Source organism: Rhodnius prolixus, unplaced genomic scaffold (genome assembly GCF_049639745.1).
Source record: "Rhodnius prolixus isolate KJV_2025 unplaced genomic scaffold, Rpr scaffold_6, whole genome shotgun sequence".
NCBI lineage: Eukaryota > Metazoa > Arthropoda > Insecta > Hemiptera > Reduviidae > Rhodnius > Rhodnius prolixus.
In genome coordinates this window covers 36,642,680-36,664,221 of record NW_027411634.1, presented here as the reverse complement: position 1 = coordinate 36,664,221, position 21,542 = coordinate 36,642,680, and the positions used below count along the sequence as shown (strand labels likewise).

General features: G+C 30.5%; 1 long non-coding RNA gene across 1 annotated transcript; it reads left to right on the top strand.

Annotated features, from left to right (window-relative positions):
* The first annotated feature begins 5,047 nt into the window (after positions 1–5,047).
* Positions 5,048–8,262, top strand: LOC141460111 (uncharacterized). The gene is made up of 3 exons (XR_012461736.1): positions 5,048–5,798; positions 6,412–6,529; positions 8,059–8,262. It is a non-coding gene; the product is annotated as an uncharacterized lncRNA (long non-coding RNA).
* Positions 8,263–21,542: the final 13,280 nt, after the last annotated feature.

Below are 21,542 nucleotides of genomic sequence, written 5' to 3'. Positions count from 1 at the left end.
GGCTGCCAGGGAGCAGCACCTGCTACTCCACAAAAAGTTATTTTTGAACTTTCTTTTTATAGCTATTTAATAAAATGTTATTCAACGCGTATGAAAGCCAAAATTGAAAATTAATTAATTATAAAAAGCAGTAAATAACATGCAAAGTAAAACATGTACTGAAAAATATATTTACTTTAGTATTTTATTATAAAAATATTACTTTTTCATGGTAAACTGTCCTTTAAATATCGCCTAATCTAAGTTGTGCAGTTATATTGCTCCAAAGTATTTTACGCCTCAAAGCAAGAGAACTTTTTTTTAAAATTATTAAAATATTCTACGAATCACATAGAAAAGTTCAGAAAGTAAAGAAAAATTTTGTTTTATATACAATTACATTTATTTATTTTTTTTACAATTACAAACATACAAATTATCTTTACAAAATGAATATAGTATAGAAATTAATAAGATATTTACATTAAAATACCTTTTCAGCAGGTCTAGTAAGAGTGCCTAAACATTTAGCTATCATTTACCCTCAGGTAATTTGCACTAAGGTTTTTAACTTCTTCAACTGTATGGTTCCTAATGACTTTACTTTCTACTGGAAAATCTTCCCTTAACATTTCAAATTCTTCGGGTGTTATATGAAGTTTAAGTTCTTTTTCAACTAATAGATCTTGAATTTGTGCCAGAAATTGTCCTCTCTTAAACCGCAACTCTAACATAGATTTGATTATTAAAAAACTAATTTATTATCTACATCCGTCCAGTACTCTTATATGCAGCCCCTGTGTGGTCCAATACTTGTCGCACCAACTACGTGAAGTTACAAAGAGTCCAAAATAAATGCTCAAGGCTAGTTGGGTCACATCCCCGGTGGACACCCATAGATTACATACACGTAGCACTTGATGTTGCCAGCGTATCTACATTTATCTTCAATGCTACGGAAAAATTTGTAACTTCCTGTACACATACTCCCTACCCTATTTATTCTACCTAACGAGTATTGTAAACTATAACTACAAGTATTAAGTTCTCTTGGTTATAAAAAATACAAACACAAAATGCTAAAGCATATCTTGCTTTAATTCACTGAATGTAGTAAGATTCTTTTTATGTTTTTTGCCTTAGTGTGTAAGTTTGGCAGATTTACCAATGCAAATATTAAAGTTATGGAGTGTAAATAGGCACTGCAGCCTGAAACCTCCTTTGTATAATTTGTATTTGTATTCTATTTTAAATTGGCCACTTAAATCGGCAGCGTCTAAACGTCCAACTGACTAACAACAAAAATATATGGTTGCATTATAAACATTTAATTAATACAAATAATATTTCATACATTTTATTCCAATAATTAGTCACAAAAGTGGTAAAAAGTACTCTATAATTAATTTTAAAGATTACGACTTACATAATAGTGATGGTCATCATAGATTTTTTAAAAATTTGCCAATGAAAATAGACGATGGTGATACATTAACCTTTCTTCTGCTCATAATTTGATGACCAATAATTCAGTGAATAATTTCACTCCTAGATCTTCTATTTTGCATACCAACCAATCTGTAATAACTGAATGTCACAAAACTAATCATTAACGTTTTACTTAAAAGAAAAATAAAAGTATAAATAATAATAAAAGACAAAAGGCAACCTTTATAATAACGACAACTTGATGCTCTTCAATTATTGATTAATAGATTATGTGATGTACTATCAAGATGTACAACAAGTAAACTTCTTAGAATATTAAAAGTTATGATGATATACTCGTAGCTCTACATTGAACTTCACAAACTTTTTTTATAATACCCTGAAGAAAATAGTAAAAATTACCGAAACGTTGGTATAAAGCAAAAAAGTTGTTTTTATTCAAGACCGCACCTCGATATTCACCAAAAATCATCTATCAACAACGGTCGAAAAAAAACAAAAATCATTAATAATATTATTTCAAGCCTTCCCTATTTCAAGAAAAGTTATCTCATTAAAATAATTCTTACCTATTACTATAGCTTTCCAAACAAAATAAGCAACAGATGGATCACACTGGAATAATGTTTGTTTGCCATCATACCATCCACTGATTAATAGTGTAACACCGAAAGGAAGAACTCCTCAGAAATGAAAATAATTAAGAACGTAAGGACTCACAAACAAATAAGTGTCTTTTTTTTTTAAATTAATGCTCTTTCCTATGTCCATTGATGGCCTTCATCGGGATTTTCTGTAGGGGATTGCGTTATCTTCTAAGGTTATTCTCAGACAACTGAAGCCTTCATTCTGATAATAAAATAGAACTAGAAACTTACAATAAAATAAATCATATTTTTAACAATTTTTCCGGCGACGGCAAAAATACTCTCTTAATTTTAGGCCTAAAGAATTAGTATACTTTTATGAATGTCTAGAATAAAAAATAAATAAATGCTTCTCAGTACGAGAAAAGTGAGTAAGATTTCAGGTGAAAGAATATATTATCAGATTAGAAGAAGAGGTCATTACCAAGAAACAGCATCCAAAACAGTCATCACAAATCTTCTAGGACCGTAGAAGAATCCTTCCAATTTTGTAATATCTTAGAATTTTCCAAGAAGTACTCTTTGCATTCTCCTCGGTCAATGAAGTGGCGCAAGTCTCATTTCGTAATCTAAACAATTTCTCTTAAATTATTTCAATTTCTATTAAAATAATTTAGTTTTACTCATTAGAAATTTGTTGTACGATTGTCATTAGTTAAGCTTTAATGATTTAAAATTAATTTTTTTTTACAAAATACCCGGATTGAATATACCCTTCTACAGCTATGGCCATTCTATGCACTTCTTGATGCCTAGGTACCCTCTATCCACAATTTTATTCATTGCTCTGCTATTTTTCTTGCTTGTATTTTGCGTACTCACCCAGTGGAATTAATTGAATATCGTAAAAGTAATCATTGGCTTTTGACAAACTCAAAGCTTTTCAATCAATTTAAATTGGTAAACTTCATCAAATCCTTCCTTCTCTATACAATAGCTGCATGTACAGCATCATCCATCACCATCTTGACTTGGAATATCTGTAACGTAGAGTAAGTTATTAAAATCCATCACCATACCATACAATACCATTTGCCTTCTGCACAAATAATAATGTTTTTCAATTAATATAATTCTTCCTTAGTGCTGAAGCATTCCATGCAAAATATGTAACTGAGGACGATTCTTTTCTTTGATTATTTCACATTTCTACGTCCTCATCAGAATTTTTTAAAAATGGGATTAGATTTAAGTTAGAAGACAATAAAATCAAATTAGTAGAAGAGTTAGTTACCAAGAACAACATCCAAAACAGGCGTCATGAATCTTCTGGGATTAGGACCACTCAATTTGTTAACATCTTGAATTTTCCCAAAATCCACATGCATTCTCCATAGGCAATGGGCGCAGTCTCATTTTGAAATCTAAACACAATTGCAAAATCAATCAATCAAGCTATCCTTCCTAAATGTTTTTTTTTGGAAAAAAAATTCCACCGAGAGTAGGCTGTTTTTTTTTGGGAGATACCATTTAGGGGATCAATTTTTTCCTAATTGTTTTTATTTGTTTACGTCCCATTCAATTAGTAATAAAACCATTTGATTTTTTCTTATCAGAGATTTGTGGCACCTCTTAAAATAGTTAGAACTTAATGGTGACGACACACTTTAATTTACTTGAATTATGTGATGAACGATTCTTATTGCATAAGTTTCAAGAATATTAAAAAAACTTATGATTAAAATATATTTTTTCTACTCTTCTCCTTTTATACAATTATTACCACTGTTTGCACCTATTGACACGCAAGTATCTTTTCTCCATAAATTAATTGATATTGCTATGCCACTTTTCTTGCATGTTTACCCAATTGCGATTTATAAGGGCACATACATAGAAAGTCATCGACGACAGGCTATCACTATCTTAACAAATCGTGCAACAATCTAGTTAGTGAACATTCTAATAAAATTTTAAAAACGTTGCATCACTAAAATAAATCAAAACCTTTCTTACATTACAAAAACTGAATTTCAATTCTCACTCTAAAAAGTGCACCCTATTTCATTACTGTCTACAGTTCCTAATCCTTTCGAAAATATAGTGTGCTATAAAACAATATTTCGAAAGCAAAAATCTGCTGGATCTCCAAAAGTTTTGCAAACTTCTTTCGTCACTTTGGTTTTAGAATAAGTTTATAAAAAATAAGAGTTACATTTAAACTAACATCATTTGTTACTTACTTGATAAAACATACTTTCTTTAAGATAGATACTTGAAATTTCTCTTATACATGCCATCAGAACCTATCATTTTTAATCATAATGTAATTATTCTATAGGAAAGGTTCAGAATAAAGTATTTCCAGTTTGATTTTCTTCAGTACTACTTCCAAGTTACCTGAAGTGTGCTGAGTTTCCTTGAAAACTATGAAACAATAACCATATCTTTTCTGTCGTTAAAAGTTGGGATCACTAATTACTTATATAGTGCATTACCTTTTTTACTGCGCACATTTATATTTTCAAAATTAAAAGTAAAAACAAAGAAAGTAAAGAATATCCTTTTGTCTGAAAGTTGGTAAATTGTACTTTTACTACACTCTGAGCTTTATGATACACTGTTAAATTCTTTCTCAATGTTATTATATCCTAGTAGTTTTAGAGAATTATGGCCTGAAACAGAAACATCTTATTTCTTTTCTAAGGAACAGATAAAAACATAAACAAAAAACAGTACTCTTTCTAACCTTTAGCCTAGAAATTGATAAAAATTCATTTTTTCTTACTAAATAGCATTTTTAAAAAACTGAGAGTTAAAGAGCCATAAATTTGTTTAATACATATTAGATGAATAAAAAAAATTGTCGAAAACAAATATTCTATTGTTAAATATTTAAAAAAATAGATAAAAATTAAAAAAAAGGAATATAAACATAGAGCTCCTACGCTGGTTTGTATCCTAATACAAAACTTGGAATTTTTACATTATTTAAGCTGGTTTGATTCAAAAAAGAATTTTGTCCGTTAGCAGAGCGCTCTGGTGGCGATTTATGTAAACCTTAAACAATAACCTTCTTTTTTAATAGATAATATTGAGTTAGTTATTTTAAACAAAAGTATTTAATTTGAAGTATGAATTTATGATTATTTTCGGTTTTAATAGGAAGATCGAGAAACATACTTTATTTTAGTCTAACACGTCAGGCGGATATTTTGGTCGAAAAGCTGCGACAATAAAAAATTCGGTAGAACTTTGAAGAATGGTATTTAAATATTATTTTATTATAAATAGTGAATGATAATAATAATTATTTTTCTTTTCGCTAGATAGATGAGTGCATATCAGAGACAAATCCATTTTCTCCTAAAAGATTCGTGGATTTTAACACAATCCCTTCAGAGTTCTTTTTTTTTTAGACCACTTCGGTGTTAATCATTGTTATTAATAATTTTATTGAATCTCCTGAAGTACCGGATCAATGGTGTATTCAACAGTTAGTGTATCAAAATAACAGGGACGATCCTAGCAGTAATGTGAATGAACTGGCCAACGAAGAAGCTCGCACGAGTTCCACAAGCATGGTTGCTGAAGACAGAAATCCCTGTCTGATAAACGGAGGACCAGCCGGGCTCTGATGATGGAGAAGTCTGGTTAAGGTTTTGTAAGTGTGGATAAGCAGAAATAAACCACATTAACTCAGGTTTCAACTAATAACAAGGAGTCCATAAGCGTGTACGCTCGAGTTGAGAGCTCGGAGAGTAGCTATTTTTCTTTTATCAGGTTGGTTTAGCCTTTATCCGTTTTCAACTTTTTTGTCATAGCAACTTTTTTATGTTCCTTAGTTTCTGGCTCACTAGTGAATGGTATGCCTCTATTATATTCATCTTTATCTGATTATTTCAACTCAAGCAGCAATTTAACATAAGTAAAACATCTTCACTGATATGCATGTCTCATGTAAAGGTTGTGAGTAATTTATTTTTATCCTTTCATCTTTCCTAAACACAATTGTTTATCTTCTCTCCCTATTATTATTTCACTCCGTTGCGAGTGGAATACTCCGTGCACGTTGTCGCTTAATCTAAACTGGTAAGTTATTTTTCTATATACTTTTGTCCAGCCTCGGACCTTGTTGTCTTTTATTTTTTACTCATTCTAAATAGCTGCTTGAGTGTAATCCACCACGGATTTTCGTTCAGAGGAACCATTCGTTGGTAATTTGCAGGTCAACCTGAACTAATTGTAGACCCTTAACAAGAGTAACTACGTAAATGTTGTACACTTCTCTTTCTTTAGGAGCGACTATATTAACCACTGGAATTTTATTAACCTTGTACGCTATTTAGTGGTTAAAACAATAACCCATTTTCATATTAATTGCTCTATTTTCCAGAACAGAGACAACGTGCTGAAATGAGCAAGCGCCCAATTATCAACTTAATCAGTGTGTTAACCATTCCTGTGGCGAAGTATTGAAACTTCCACTGTGGAACATAGTTGCTCACCTTCAGGTATACTTCAATTCACTCTAGGTAATTGGGTAATTGTCTCTGTTGCGGCTACCAGCAGAGTTAGCCTCATATTATTTGTCTGCCATTTATTCTATTATTCTGACGTTTACTAACCCTGACCACTTGCGATTCAATTCATATCTTCTGTAACTTTAACACTCATCCTTTGGAACTCGTGCGAGCTTCATTGTTGCCCTGATGTTCCAGTGCGGACTCAGTTAGATAAAACAGAAGTATTGAAATTGTCCTGCTCTGTTTCCGTGGGTTATAATCAAGAATTTAATAAATATTTTATTGGTTTGTAGACATTTGGCTCATACCTTAGCCCACCTCAGACAGTTCGGACAGTTGACATTTCTTCTAGTGGGTTTTAAACTCTGGTGTAAGAGATTCTGCTGTTTTGGCAAATACGCAACATAGTTTCTTTTTTTCCTTCTGAACATCTACACCACATACTAGCCAATCTAAAATGTATTATATATGCTTGTCTTTCAAATACTACGTTAGAAACCCAAAACTAGTTGTTATCATGTGATATGTACACCGGGATTAGAATACATGGTTAGAAACGAATATTAAGGAACTTCCAATAAAACAAATGAACATTTTCAATTTTCTCCTACATTCTAAAACTGTGTATCCAAAACTAACAGACCTATAGTGTACTATTTCGGCACAGCTATAAATAGAATGTTTAAAAAAGATGATAACGAATTTCCTGTAAAACTATATAGATATTTCTTTTTCCCTCTTTTCTGGACATCTACAACTGAATCTAGTGGCTGTAATGTGTACAAAAAGCTCTGGCTTAGAACTATAATGTTAGAAACGGAAAATCATAATTTTCAAATAAAACAAATGAACAGTTTTCCTGCCCAATTTTTCTGAACAACTGATATTAAAACTAGGCGACTTAAGAGGTACAATGTAAGCTTTGCTTTGAAATTAATTGTTAGAAACATAAAACCATGAAATTCCCAGAAACTTGAGAAGGCTATCTGTTAGTCCCTTTTTTGCTTACCCTTTAGGTCCAAAACTAGCAAACCTAATGGGTACAATATAAGCCCGGCTTCGAAATAGAATGTTAGAAATTGAAAAAAGGAATTTCAAGTAAGATTAAGATTAGAAAGTGGGATGGGATCTATGCCTCACGGCACCGAAGCAAAAAAGAGGCTTATTATGCCTTCCCCTTTAGGATCAAGTAGAGGAAACCACCCCTACTAAGAAGGTTGCGGACTTTCCCTACTAGTTCTTTTTGTGCTATCTCGTTTAGCCAAAGGTTTCATAGCGCAAATTTTAAGCAAAACAAATGTAGATTTTTTCATTTTTTTCTGAATCTATACACAAAACTAGTCGACCTATTGTGTACTAGCTACGCTACACTAGGAAATAGTTCTTTTTTTATGATGATCTTCATCAAAACCTTGTCGATCAAGGTGAATTATAGCAATAACAGGCTTAGCAATAAAACGTAAGCAGTAGAAAAAAGAATCTACCAAGAAAACTAATGTAAATTCTCAATGTTTCAGAAGCTGTACATCCAAAATACCAGCTGACCTATTGAGTATATTGTATGCTTGACTTATATATAAACTGAGAAAAAGATAAAATGTGGAATTTTGGGTAAAGCATTCTCATTATTTGGAACATCTTCGACCTAATGTGCATAACGTACTTCTGGCTAAGAAATACAATGTTAAAATTGGAAAATAAAGAATGTTCAGTAAAACTAATGAACTTTTTCTTTTTTATCTGAACCTTTACATCAAAAAGCAGTAGACCTAATGAGTATGATGTATTGAAATGCTTTGACTAGAATGAAAAGAAGTAATGAATTTAAAGTAAAACTACAGATGATTTTTTCCAAAACTCCGAATCAATAATAGTTGTCCTAATGAGTTTAGTTTACACTAGGCGTACAAACTCAAATATAGAAACACAAAATAAGGAATCACCAGTTGAACTATTAAACTATCTCTAACACCTCCTTTTTTTCAAACAACTGAAACCAAAATAGCCAACCTAAAAGGAATATAATGTATTCCTGGTTAAGAAATAGAACTTAGAAAACAGAAAACTAGGAAATTTCAGTAAAATTAACAACGACATTTTTCACTGAACGCCAACCTCCATAACTAGCCGACCTAATGTTTACAATGTATTCCTGGCTAAAAATAGAATGTAAGAAATAACAATTCAAGATATTCCAGTAAAACTACGATTTTGTATGCTTCTTTATTTTATAAACCTTGGAATGCAAATGTAGACAAGGTAATGTGTACAATGTATGCTTGGCTAAGAAGTAGAATTTTAGAAATAGAAAATAAGTAAATTTTTGAAAAAAATTAACTATGCTTTCCTATTTTTTCCGTTTTACTAAACCTCTGCATCCAAAACTATCCAACCTAATGTGCATAACGTACTTCTGGCTAAGAAATACAATGATGAAATAGGAAAATAAAGAATGTCCAATAAAACTAATGAACTTTTTCTTTTTTATTTGAACCTCAACATCAAAAAAGTAGTAGACCTAAGCTATGCATAGCTTTGACCAGAATGTTAGAAAAAAGAAATAAGACATTTAAAGTAAAACTACTGATGATTTTTTTCCTCATTTTTCGAAACTCCAAATCAATAATAGTTGACCTAATGAGTTTAGTTTACAGTAGGCGTACAAACTCAAATATAGAAACACAAAATAAGGAATCACTAACAATAATAAAGAAATATGTATATGTTACCAATATAAATCATTCCAATATGACCTGACGTTAAATCCACCTTACCAAAAGTAAGTTCTTCGTAAAAATTTAGTTTATATTTATTTTCAGTTGCAAAAGCATTCTAACTACCAAGCAACAGCATCCAAAACAGTAGTCACAAATCTTCTAGGACCGTAGGAGAATCCTCCCAATTTTGTAACATCTTAGAATTTTCCAAAAAGTTCTCACTCAATGAAGTGGCGCAAGTCTCATTTCGTAATCTAAACAATTTCTCTTAAATTATTTCTATTTCTATTAAATTCATTTAGTTTTACTCATTAGAAATTTGTTGCACGATTCTCATTAGTTAAGCTTAAATGATTAAATTTTTTTTACAAAGTACCCGGATAGAATACCCTTCTACAGCTATGGGCCATTCTATGCACTTTTTGATGACTAGGTACACTCTCTCCACAAATTTATTTATTGTTTGTTGCTCTGCTATATTTCTTGATTGTATTTTGCGTACTCACCCATTGGAATTAATTGAATGTCGCAAAAGTAATAATTGACTTCCATTTTTTTTTTTTTTTTTTTGTAAGAGACAAGTGGCAACCCTTACAAATAATGTAAACTCAAAAGCTTTTCAATTAATTTAAATTGGTAAACTTTATCAAATCCTTCGTTCTGTATACAATAGCTGTATGTACAGCATCATCCATCATCATCATGGCTTGGAATATCTGTAACGTAGAGTAAGTTAATAAAACTGATCTGATGACACATTTTCTTTTACTTTTAATAGTAATTAATACTCATACGAAATCATCACTATGGAATTGGCCTGATTTATTTAAACCTCACGAAATTACCCGATGAATGATACAATGAAATCTAATAAGAAAATAACTGATTTCTTTTTAAAGATTTTTCCGGTAACGGCAAAAATACTCTCATAATTAAATACCTAACGAAATAATAAACAATTGTAATTGGAAAATTACTTATAAGCATAAATTATAATATAAAAGTATCATTTCCATTGAAAAGAATGCTTTGCAAGTAGCAACGAAAGCCTGAACGCATATTTAATGCAGTTGAATAGGAACCACACTAAAGGCACTCCACCAAGAAGAATAATACTCACATTTGAACAGAATAAAAAATATCTCTTTACAAAATTGATTTCTATTTATTTTCAGAGGCAAAACCTCTATTCCCAGACACGGGCTAAAGCTCAAAAAGAGTAAGAATATTTAGCACTACAATAAAATATTAAATGCAGATTAGGCTTTTACATCAACTCCATAAACACGTCTATGTAACCAACAAAAAAAAAACAAAAACAAAAACAAAATAACGTATAAGTGTGGAATGCTGCATACCATTTGCCTTTTGCACAAATAATAATATATTTTTCCATTATTATAATTCTTCCTCTGTGCTATAGCATTCCATGCAAAATATGTAACAGATGGACCACATTTCAGAAATATTGATTCGCTAATATCCTATCCGCAGATCAATAGTGAGAATAATATGATAAGTAATCTGAAATAAAAATAATTCAGAAAAGTAAAGAATCACATAAAATAAGCAGAGATTTTTTTCCCTCCCAGGTCCGTTCGTGTCCTTTATTGAGAACTTGTGAAAGTGATTCTGTTATCTTCTGATGTTATCTACAACAGAAACACACACAAAAGTTCTTCATGAATGATACTAACGGAAACAAAATTGTTATAGTTTACGGATTTATCCAGCTATGGTCGAAAAATTCATAATTTAGAACCTATAATTTAGGAATTATTAAACAATTGTAATACAGAAATATTTGTATCAATAAAATACTGATCTGATTCCCATTCATAAAAATAGTTATGTAAGAACTGAAAGCTTGGACACTTGTTTTTCAGGAATTCAACACCAACCACACTCAAGGCGCTCAATGAAGAAGAATGAACGTTATAGGTTCGGCAGCAGAAAACTTGTATTTTTGTAATATCCTAAGGATTTTTTCTTCGCTAGTCCTTCTTGCGTCCTCTTCAGGTCTTAAAGTGCCAAAGTTATATCACCAACTAACGATTGACGCACAATCTCTGAGCGTAAGGATGTTTAAAAAAATTACCACTGAAAGGAAGATTGTTTTAAGCAAAAACCCAATGAGAATAGCGCATTTCGCATGCCATTGCCAGAAATAATAAAAATAAAACCAACCTTATTTTAAGAAACGTTTTCCCATTAGTTCTTCTCTATTGCTATAGATGTCCAGCAAAGTGTGCACAAATGGATCTCCCTCTTATAAAGTAGATTTGCAATCAACTAATCTATTAATCAATAGTGAAAGAAGAACTCCTCTGAAATCAGAATCATTAAGAAAATAAGGATTCACAAATAATAAGTGACTCTTTTCTTTAATTATTACACATTTCTACGTCCTTTGGTAGCCTTCATCAGGATTTTTTGTCGGTGTTTCCGTTATCTTCTAATGTTAACCATAGGCAACTGAAAGCTACGTGAAAAGTTCTGATGATACAATGGAATCAGAAACTAACAAGAAAACAATTATTTTATTAAGGATTTTTCTAGCTAAGGTAAAAATACTATCATAATTTAAGAACTAAAGAATAGTCAACAAATGTAATTGAGATCTATTTATGAGCATAAATTTTAATAAAAATATCTAGAATAATAAAATAAATAAATGTTCTCAGTTTGAGAAAAATGGGTTTAGATTTAAGTTAGAAGACAATAAAATCATATTAGTAGAAGAGATAGTTACCAAGAAACAACATCCAAAACAGGCGTCATGAATCATCTGGGACTAGGAGGACCACTCAGTTTGTTAACATCTTGAATTTTCCCAAAGTCCACTTGCATTCTCCATAGGCAATGGCGCAAGTCTCATTTTGAAATCTAAACACTATTGCAAAATCAATTTATCAAGCTATATAAATCTAACCGCTGCTTACTAAATGGTTTTTTTGAAAAAAAATTCTACCGAGAGCAGGCTGTTTTTTTTGGAGGCGCCATTTAAGGGATCAATTTCTTCCCAAATGGTTTATTTGTTTACGTACCAATCAATTAGTAATAAAATCATTTGGTTTTTACTTTTCAGAGATTTGTGCCACCTCTTAAAATAGTTAGTACTTAATGGTGTCGACCCACTTTAATTTACTGTTTAACGAATTATGTGATGAACGATTCTTGTTGCATAAGCTTCAAGAATATTAAAAAAACTTTATGATTAAAATATATTTCTACTACTCTTATCCTCTTGTACAACTATTACCAGTGTTAGCTCCTATTGACATACAAGTATCCTTTCTTCATAAATTAATTGATATTGCTACGCCACTTTTCTTGCATGTTTAGACAATTAAGATTTAAAAGGGCTCCTACATAGAAAGTCATCGATGACTGGCTGTCACTATCTTAACAAATCGTGCAACAATCAAGTAAGTGAACATTCTAATAAAATTTTAAAAACGTTGCATCAACTAAAGTCAATCAAAAACAAACAAATAAATAAATGCTTCTCAGTTTGAGTATATGTGGATTACATTATTGTTAGAAGACTATACTTACAGATTAGAAAATGACGCAATTCGCTGACAAACTTCAACCAAAAAAGACGTTACAATTTTTCTAAGTTCAGCAGCAGAATTATTCAATTTCTGTAATATCCTAAAGATTTTTTTTCGTTAGCCCTTGCGTCCTCTTCAGGTCTTAAGTGCCCAACTTATATCGCCAACTGCCGATTGACAATCTGCACAATCTCTTAACGTAGCTCTGTTTGTTCTTCAGTCTTTAAATGTCAATATATTAGCCACTTCAACTACTCCATGCTGTTCCCGTCCTGAATTCCTCCTTTCTGAAATAATTGGTCATCAGAAATCAAAAATATTATTCTTGCATTCTATTATCTACATAAGATTTGGTGTACACCATATCTTTGTAAATATGTTTCGTATTTAAAAACTCAAAAGTATTGATATTTGATTGATATATATTTGAAAACCATCAGAGATGGAAGGGGACAGTTCTTCTTGGGTATCTGTTCATTCGGGGTTACTCAGGGATCTGCTTTATCACATGTTTTATATTCCATTTACATTAGCTGCCCCCCGGTTTGAATTAGAATAGAGTATAAAAAATTTAATGTTTTCATTGGTGCGTGAGCCAAATAAAATAATATTACGTTCAATATTTCTGTAACCAAATCCATGGTTGTTGAAAGTGTCAACAGATATGTCAACAATGTTGCTATTAGTTCCATTTTGAAAATTAATGCAGATCAGATCCCTGTTCTATACATATATTCTTCAAAACGTTTGGGTGTCACAATCACAACACATCGTGGAATAATCATGATATTGATTATCTAAGCAAATTTTAAAAACGTTGCACCAACTAAGATATATTTAAGACATTCTGTCTATTTTAAGAAAACTGTGGAAATATAAATATTTTCTTACCTCGATACTATACGTTGATGTATAATGACTTAACTAGAGAGCTGAATTTAAAATTGCAAAGGTCTCTTAATTCCTATGTCCATTTTATTTTGAATATAAGATAGATGAACATATTACCCCACAATTCTTCTTTCTTGGCTGGCTATGTGTGAAGTAGGAACAAGTATTTGCCTGGTAACTTCTTATAATACTCTTCAGAAATAAACCCCTGTAATATTTATTTGATATGATGATTAGTAAGGCTCAATTACATTTTAGAAACAACAGAGTAGTTAATTACTTCATTCTATACTTCACCGTCCGGAGTGGTTATTTGTGAAAATTCATTTCTAATTCAATCCTTTTTGAGCTGGAAATATTTAGCTCTAACATTAATACATAATACTACAACAGCCACATTTAAAATTGATCTGTAATAATTTTTAATGCAGCTACTCAAAAATGACGGCAATTAATAAGCGTAATTAAACTTTTTTTAATTTAGTATTATTTAAATTTAATTTAATAGTGAATTATTAGCCCAATATTTATATGTATGATACATAATTAAATATTTGAATTTCGAATTTATAATATTTGTAAAGGTTTTAAATACAGAGCTTATCATGCTTAATTTCTTTCATACAAAGCATTTTTTTCATTGTTCCGAAGGAACATTGTTCCCAGAACAAAAAAAAAGTTTTCTTTCTTTCTACTTTCTCTGATTTCAATTCAAAAGAATGGCATGCAAGTAGAAACGAAAACCTGAACACACATTTATATGCAGTTGAACAGAAACCACTCAAGGCGCTCAATCCAGAAGAATATTAATCACAATTTAACAGAAAAAATAAATAAATAAATGCTTCTGTTGATTCAGTTTGAAAATAGTGGGTTAGTTTCAGTTAGAAGACTATATTATCAGATTAGAAGAAGAGGTCATTACCAAGGAACAGAATTCAAAACAGACGTCACAATTCTTCTAGGACCGCAGGAGAATCCTCCTAATTTTGTAATATCCAAGAATTTAACCAAAACTCCTTTTTGCATTGTCCTCAGGCCATTCATTGCACTTGTGGTCAGTCAGGTTTCCTTTCTGGGACCGCAGGAGAATCCTCCTAATTTTGTAATATCCTAGAATTTAACCAAAACTCCTCTTTGCATTGTCCTCAGGCCATTCATTGCACTTGTGGTCACTCAAGTTTCCTTTAACCATAAATTAATTAATATTGCTCTGCCATTTTTGTTTGTTTGTTTAACCAATTAAAGTTGATCAGGGCACACACACACGAAATTATCAATAAATTTGAATTAATGGAAATTCATCCATTAATTCTCAAATCGACCTTATTATTATAACACAACGTACCACTATAAACCTTTCCAATGCGATCCCATATAATATCCACCTATCGAATAGTAACGCTCTCCATACAAAATTGATTTCTATTTATTCTAAGTGGCAAAAACTCTATTCACAAACACGGGCGACAGCTAAAAAAGAGGAAGTGTATTTAACAAGGCAAGGTAGTTTGCAATAAAAGATAGATACTTGAAATTTCTCTTATAAATGTCATCAGAACCAATCATTTTTAATCATAATGCAATTACTCTATAGGAAAGGTTTAGAATCCAGTTTGATTTTCTTCAGTACTATTTCCCAGTTACCTAAAGTATGCTGAGTTTCCTTGAAAACTATGAAACAATAATTTTACAGCGCACATTTATATATTGAAAATTAAAAGTAAAAACAAAGAAAGGAAAAAATAACCTTGTGTCTGAAAGTTGGTAAATTGTACTTTACTAAACTCTGAGCTTTATGATACACTCTTAAATTCTTTCTAAATCTTATTATATACTAGCAGTTTTTAAGAGAATTATGGCCTGAAACAGAAACATGTTATTTCTTCTCTAAGGAACAGATTAAAATATAAACAAAAGAACAGTATTCTTTCTAACCTTTAGTCTAGAAATTGATAAAAATTAATTTTTTTCTCACTAAATAGCATTTTAAAAAAACTAAAGTTTAAGAGCCATAAATTTGTTTAATAGATATTAAATGAATAAAAAAATTGTCCAAAACAAATATTCTATTGTTAAATATTTAAAAAAATAGATAAAAATTAAAAAAAAGGAAAATAAACATATTAGAGCTCCTACGCTGGTTTGTATCCTAATACAAAACTTGTAATTTTTACATTATTTAAGCAGCTTTGATTCAAAAAACTATTTTTTCAGTTAGCAGAGCGCTCTAATGGCGATTTATGTAAACCTTAAACAATAACCTTCTTTTTTAATAGATAATATTGAGTTAGTTATTTCAAACAAAAGTATTTAATTTGAAGTATGAATTTATGATTATTTTCGGTTTTAATAGGAAGATCGAGAAATATACTTTATTTTAGTCTAATACATCAGGCGGATATTTTGGTCGAAAAGCTGCGACAATAAAAAATTCGGTAGAACTTTGAAGAATGGTATTTAAATATTATTTTATTATAAATAGTGAATGATAATAATAATTATTTTTCTTTTCGCTAGATAGATTCCATAGATACATTCCATACTAGTTCTTTTTGTGCTATCTCGTTTAGCCAAAGGTTTCATAGCGCAAAATTTTAAGCAAAACAAATGTAGATTTTTTCATTTTTATCTGAATCTATACACAAAACTAGTCGACCTATTGTGTACTAGCTACGCTACACTAGGAAATAGTTCTTTTTTTTATGATGCTCTTCATTAAAACCTTGTCGATCAAGTGTGTATTATAGCAATAACAGGCTTAGCAATAAAACGTAAGCAGTAGAAAAAAGAATCTACCAAGAAAACTAATGTAAATTTTCAATGTTTCAGAAGCTGTACATCCAAAATACTAGCTGACCTATTGAGTATATTGTATGCCTGGCTTATATATATATACTGAGAAAAAGAAAACTTTCTTATTATTTGGAACCTCTGCATCCAAAACAAGCCAACCTAAAGTGCATAACGTACTTCTGGCTAAGAAATACAATGTTAAACTTGGAAAATAAAGAATGTTCAGTAAAACTAATGAACTTTTTCTTTTTTATCTGAACCTCTACATCAAAAAGTAGTAGACCTAATGAGTATGACGTATGCATAGCTTTGATTAGTATGAAAAGAAATAATGAATTTAAAGTAAAAGTAGAGATGATTTTTTCCTTCATTTTTTGAAACTCCAAATCAATAATAGTTGTCCTAATGAGTTTAGTTTATACTAGGCGTACAAACTAAAATATAGAATCACAAAATAAGGAATCACCAGTTGAACTATTAAACTATCTCTAACTCCTCCTTTTTTCAAACATCTGAAACCAAAATAGCCAACCTAAAAGGAATATAATGTATTCCTGGTTAAGAAATAGAACTTAGAAAACAGAAAACTAGGAAATTTCAGTAAAATTAACAATGATATTTTATTTTACATTTTTCACTGAACGCCAACCTCCATAACTAGCCGACCTAATGTTTACAATGTATTCCTGGCTAAAAATAGAATGTAAGAAATAACAATTCAAGATATTCCAGTAAAACTACGATTTTGTATGCTTTTTTATTTTATAAACCTTGGAATCCAAATGTAGACAAGGTAATGTGTACAATGTATGCTTGGCTAAGAAATAGAATTTTAGAAATAGAAAATAAGGAAATTTTTGAAAAAAATAACTATGCTTTCCTATTTTTTCCGTTTTACTAAACCTCTGCATCCAAAACTAGCCAACCTAATGTGCATAACGTACTTCTGGCTAAGAAATACAAGATGAAATAAGAAAATAAAGAATGTCCAATAAAACTAATGAACTTTTTCTTTTTTATTTGAACCTCAATATCAAAAAAGTAGTATACCTAAGCTATGCATAGCTTTGACCAGAATGTTAGAAAAAAGAAATAAAACATTTAAAGTAAAACTAAAGATGATTTTTTTCCTCATTTTTCGAAACTCCAAATCAATAATAGTTGACCTAATGAGTTTAGTTTACAGTAGGCGTACAAACTCAAATATAGAAACACAAAATAAGGAATCACTAACAATAATAAAGAAATATGTATATGTTACCAATATAAATCATTCCAATATGACCTGACGTTAAATCCACCTTACCAAAAGTAAGTTCTTCGTAAAAATTTAGTTTATATTTATTTTCAGTTGCAAAAGCGTTCTAACTAAAAGGAAGTTTGTTGAAATCCATAGATCCATTAAGTTCAGTGGATTTAAACCTTATACTCCATCAACACGTCCATCGAACTAACAAAAATAAAAAGAAAAAAAGTGGATTACAAATAAATAAATAAAAAAGTGGAATGCCATTGACAAAAATAATTATAATAATAAAAATATTACTATTATTATAAAAACGACCTTATTTCAGTTTTCCATTGGACTAGCGATTGTATATCATTCCATACACTGATCTATAACGAAAAACAAAAAGGAAGAACTCCTCTGAAATCACAGTAATTAAGAAAGAAAAGGTTCACAAAAAATTGGTGATTTTTTTTTTTAATATTGCTCGTTCATACGTGCATTGTTGGCCTTCATCAGTATTTTTGAAGGTGATTCCGATATCTTCTAAAGAAACGCAGACTACTGGAAACAACTCGAAACGTCCATCATACAATAGAATTAGAAACTATCAACAAAATAATTGATTTGTTAACTATTTTTGCTGCGACAGTCAAAAATACCTAAAGAATTAGTAAACAATTGTAAGAGATTTATTTATGAGCATAAATTTCTAGAATAAAAAATAAAATTAATGCTTCTCATTTCGAGAAAACTGATTTAGATTTCAGTAGGAAGAATATATTATCAGATTAGAAGAAGAGGTCGTTACCAAGCAACAGCATCCAAAACAGTAGTCACAAATCTTCTAGGACCGTAGGAGAATCCTCCCAATTTTGTAACATCTTAGAATTTTCCAAAAAGTTCTCGGTCAATAAAGTGGCGCAAGTCTCATTTCGTAATCTAAACAATTTCTCTTAAATTATTTCTATTTCTATTAAAATCATTTAGTTTTACTCATTAGAAATTTGTTGCACGATTCTCATTAGTTAAGCTTTAATGATTAGATTTTTTTTACAAAGTACCCGGATAGAATACCCTTCTACAGCTATGGGCCATTCTATGCACTTTTTGATGACTAGGTACACTCTCTCCACAAATTTATTTATTGTTTGTTGCTCTGCTATATTTCTTGATTGTATTTTGCGTACTCACCCATTGGAATTAATTGAATGTCGCAAAAGTAATAATTGACTTCCTTTTTTTTTTTTTTTGTAAGCGACAAGTGGCAACCCTTACAAATAATGAAAACTAAAAAGCTTTTCAATTAATTTAAATTGGTAAACTTTATCAAATCCTTCGTTCTGTATACAATAGCTGTATGTACAGCATCATCCATCATCATCATGGCTTGGAATATCTGTAACGTAGAGTAAGTTAATAAAACTGATCTGATGACACATTTTCTTATACTTTTAATAGTAAATTAAAATAATACTTATACGAAATCATCACTATGGAATTGGCCTGATTTATTTAAACCTCACGAAATTACCCGATGAATGATACAGTGAAATCTAATAAGAAAATAACTGATGTCTTTTTAAAGATTTTTCCGGTAACGGCAAAAATACTCTCATAATTAAATACCTAACGAACTAAAAAACAATTGTAACTGGAAAATTACTTATAAGCATAAATTATAATATAAAAGTATTATTTCCATTGAAAAGAATGCTTTGCAAGTAGCAACGAAAGCCTGAACGCATATTTAATGCAGTTGAATAGGAACCACACTAAAGGCACTCCACCAAGAAGAATAATACTCACGTTTCAACAGAATAAAAAATAAATAAATACTTCCCAGTAAAAATGGGAGAATAATGGGGTAGATTTCAGTTGGAAGACTGTTAAAAATTAATAACTTTGAAACAACTTTAATGATTAAAATATTTCTTTACTTCTTATGTATATAATCTTGCACAACTATTGTCATTCTTTGCGCCAATCGAGATGTGGAAATACTTTCTCCATAAATTAAAAAATATTGCTCTGCCATTTTCCTTGTTTATTTAACCAATTAAAGTAGATCAGGGAATACACTCACAAAATTATCAATAAACTTGAAATAAATGAAATTCATCCATTAATTCTCAAATCGACCTTGTTATTAAAGCATATATGTTACTACGATAAACCTTTCCAATCCGATCGCATATAATCTCCACCTATCGAATAGCACGCTCGCCATACAAAATTGATTTCTATTTATTTTCAATAGCAAAAACCTCAATTCACAAACATGAGCGAAAGCTAAAAAAAACTATAATATTACAATATTTTAAAACTTTAATTGTAGAATACTTAACAGTACAAGGTAGTTTGCACTAAAATATTAAATGCAGATTAGGCTTTTACATCAATTCCATAAACACGACTATGGAACTAAAATAAATAAATAAATAAATAAATAAATAAATAAAATAAAATAAAAATAATGAATAAGTGAGGAATGCTGCATACCATTTGCCTTTTGCACAAATAATAATATGTTTTTCAATTAATATGATTCTTCCCCAGTGCTGTAGCGTTCCAAGCAAAATATGTAACAGAAGGACAATACTGGAGCAATGTTGGTTCGCTATTATCCTATCCACAGATCAATAGTGAGAAATATGATAAATAATCTGAAATAAAAATAATTCTATAAAGTGAAGTATCTCATAAAAAAAAACAGAGATTTTGTTTCCCGGGTCCGTTCGTGCCCTTTTAATAGCATTCAAAAGTTCTTGATGAATGATACTAACACTAACAAAATTGTTACAGTTTACGGATTTATCCTGCTATGGCCGAAAAACTCATAATTTATGACCTAATTAATTATTAAACAATTGTAACATAGAATTATTTTTATCAATAAACTAATGATCTGATTTCCACTCATAAAAATTGTTATGCGAGTAGAACCGAAAACGGACACTTGTTTTTCAGGAATTTAACACCAATCACACTCAAGGCGCTCAATGAAGAAGAATGAACGTTATAGGTTTGGCAGCAGAACACTTGTATTTTTGTAATATCCCGGGAATTTTTTGCGCTAGTCCTTCTTACGTCCTCTTCAAGTCTTAAAGTGCCAAGGTTATCATATCACCAACCAACGATTGTCGCACAATCTCTGAGCGTAGCGTACTAATCTCTGCGTTCTTCAGTCTTTATGTGCCAGTTTATTAGCCACTTTAACTGCTCCATATTGTTCCCGCCATGAATTCCTCCTTTCTGAAAAAATTGCTCGACAAATAGTCATCAAAAATATTATTCTGTGCGTTCCATTATCCACATAAGATAGTTTATTCACAAGACTTTGTAAATATGTTTCAAGTTTGAAAAAAGTTATTTACTTGACATATAAGTGTTCATTCAGGATTTCACAAGTATCTGTTATATCACATCTTTTATAATCCATTTACATAAACTGCCCCCTCTTTGAATTAGTATAGAGTATAATATAATTTAACTTGGATTAGTGATCTGTTGGTGCGTGAGCCAAACAAAATAATATTACGTTCAATATTTATAAAACCAAAGCCATGAGTACTGTAAGTGCCAGACAAGTCAACAATATAGCTATTAGTTCCATTCAGAAAATTACTGCAGATGAGATCCCAGTTTCATACAAAAAATCCTCAAATCTTTTGTGTGTCACAATCGCAACACATCGTGGAATAATTATGTTTCTAGCTTTCTATCCAAATTTCAAAAACGTTGCACCAACTAAAATATGTTCAAAACCATCTGCCTATTACACTAAGAAAACAGTAGGTCGCAACATTAAT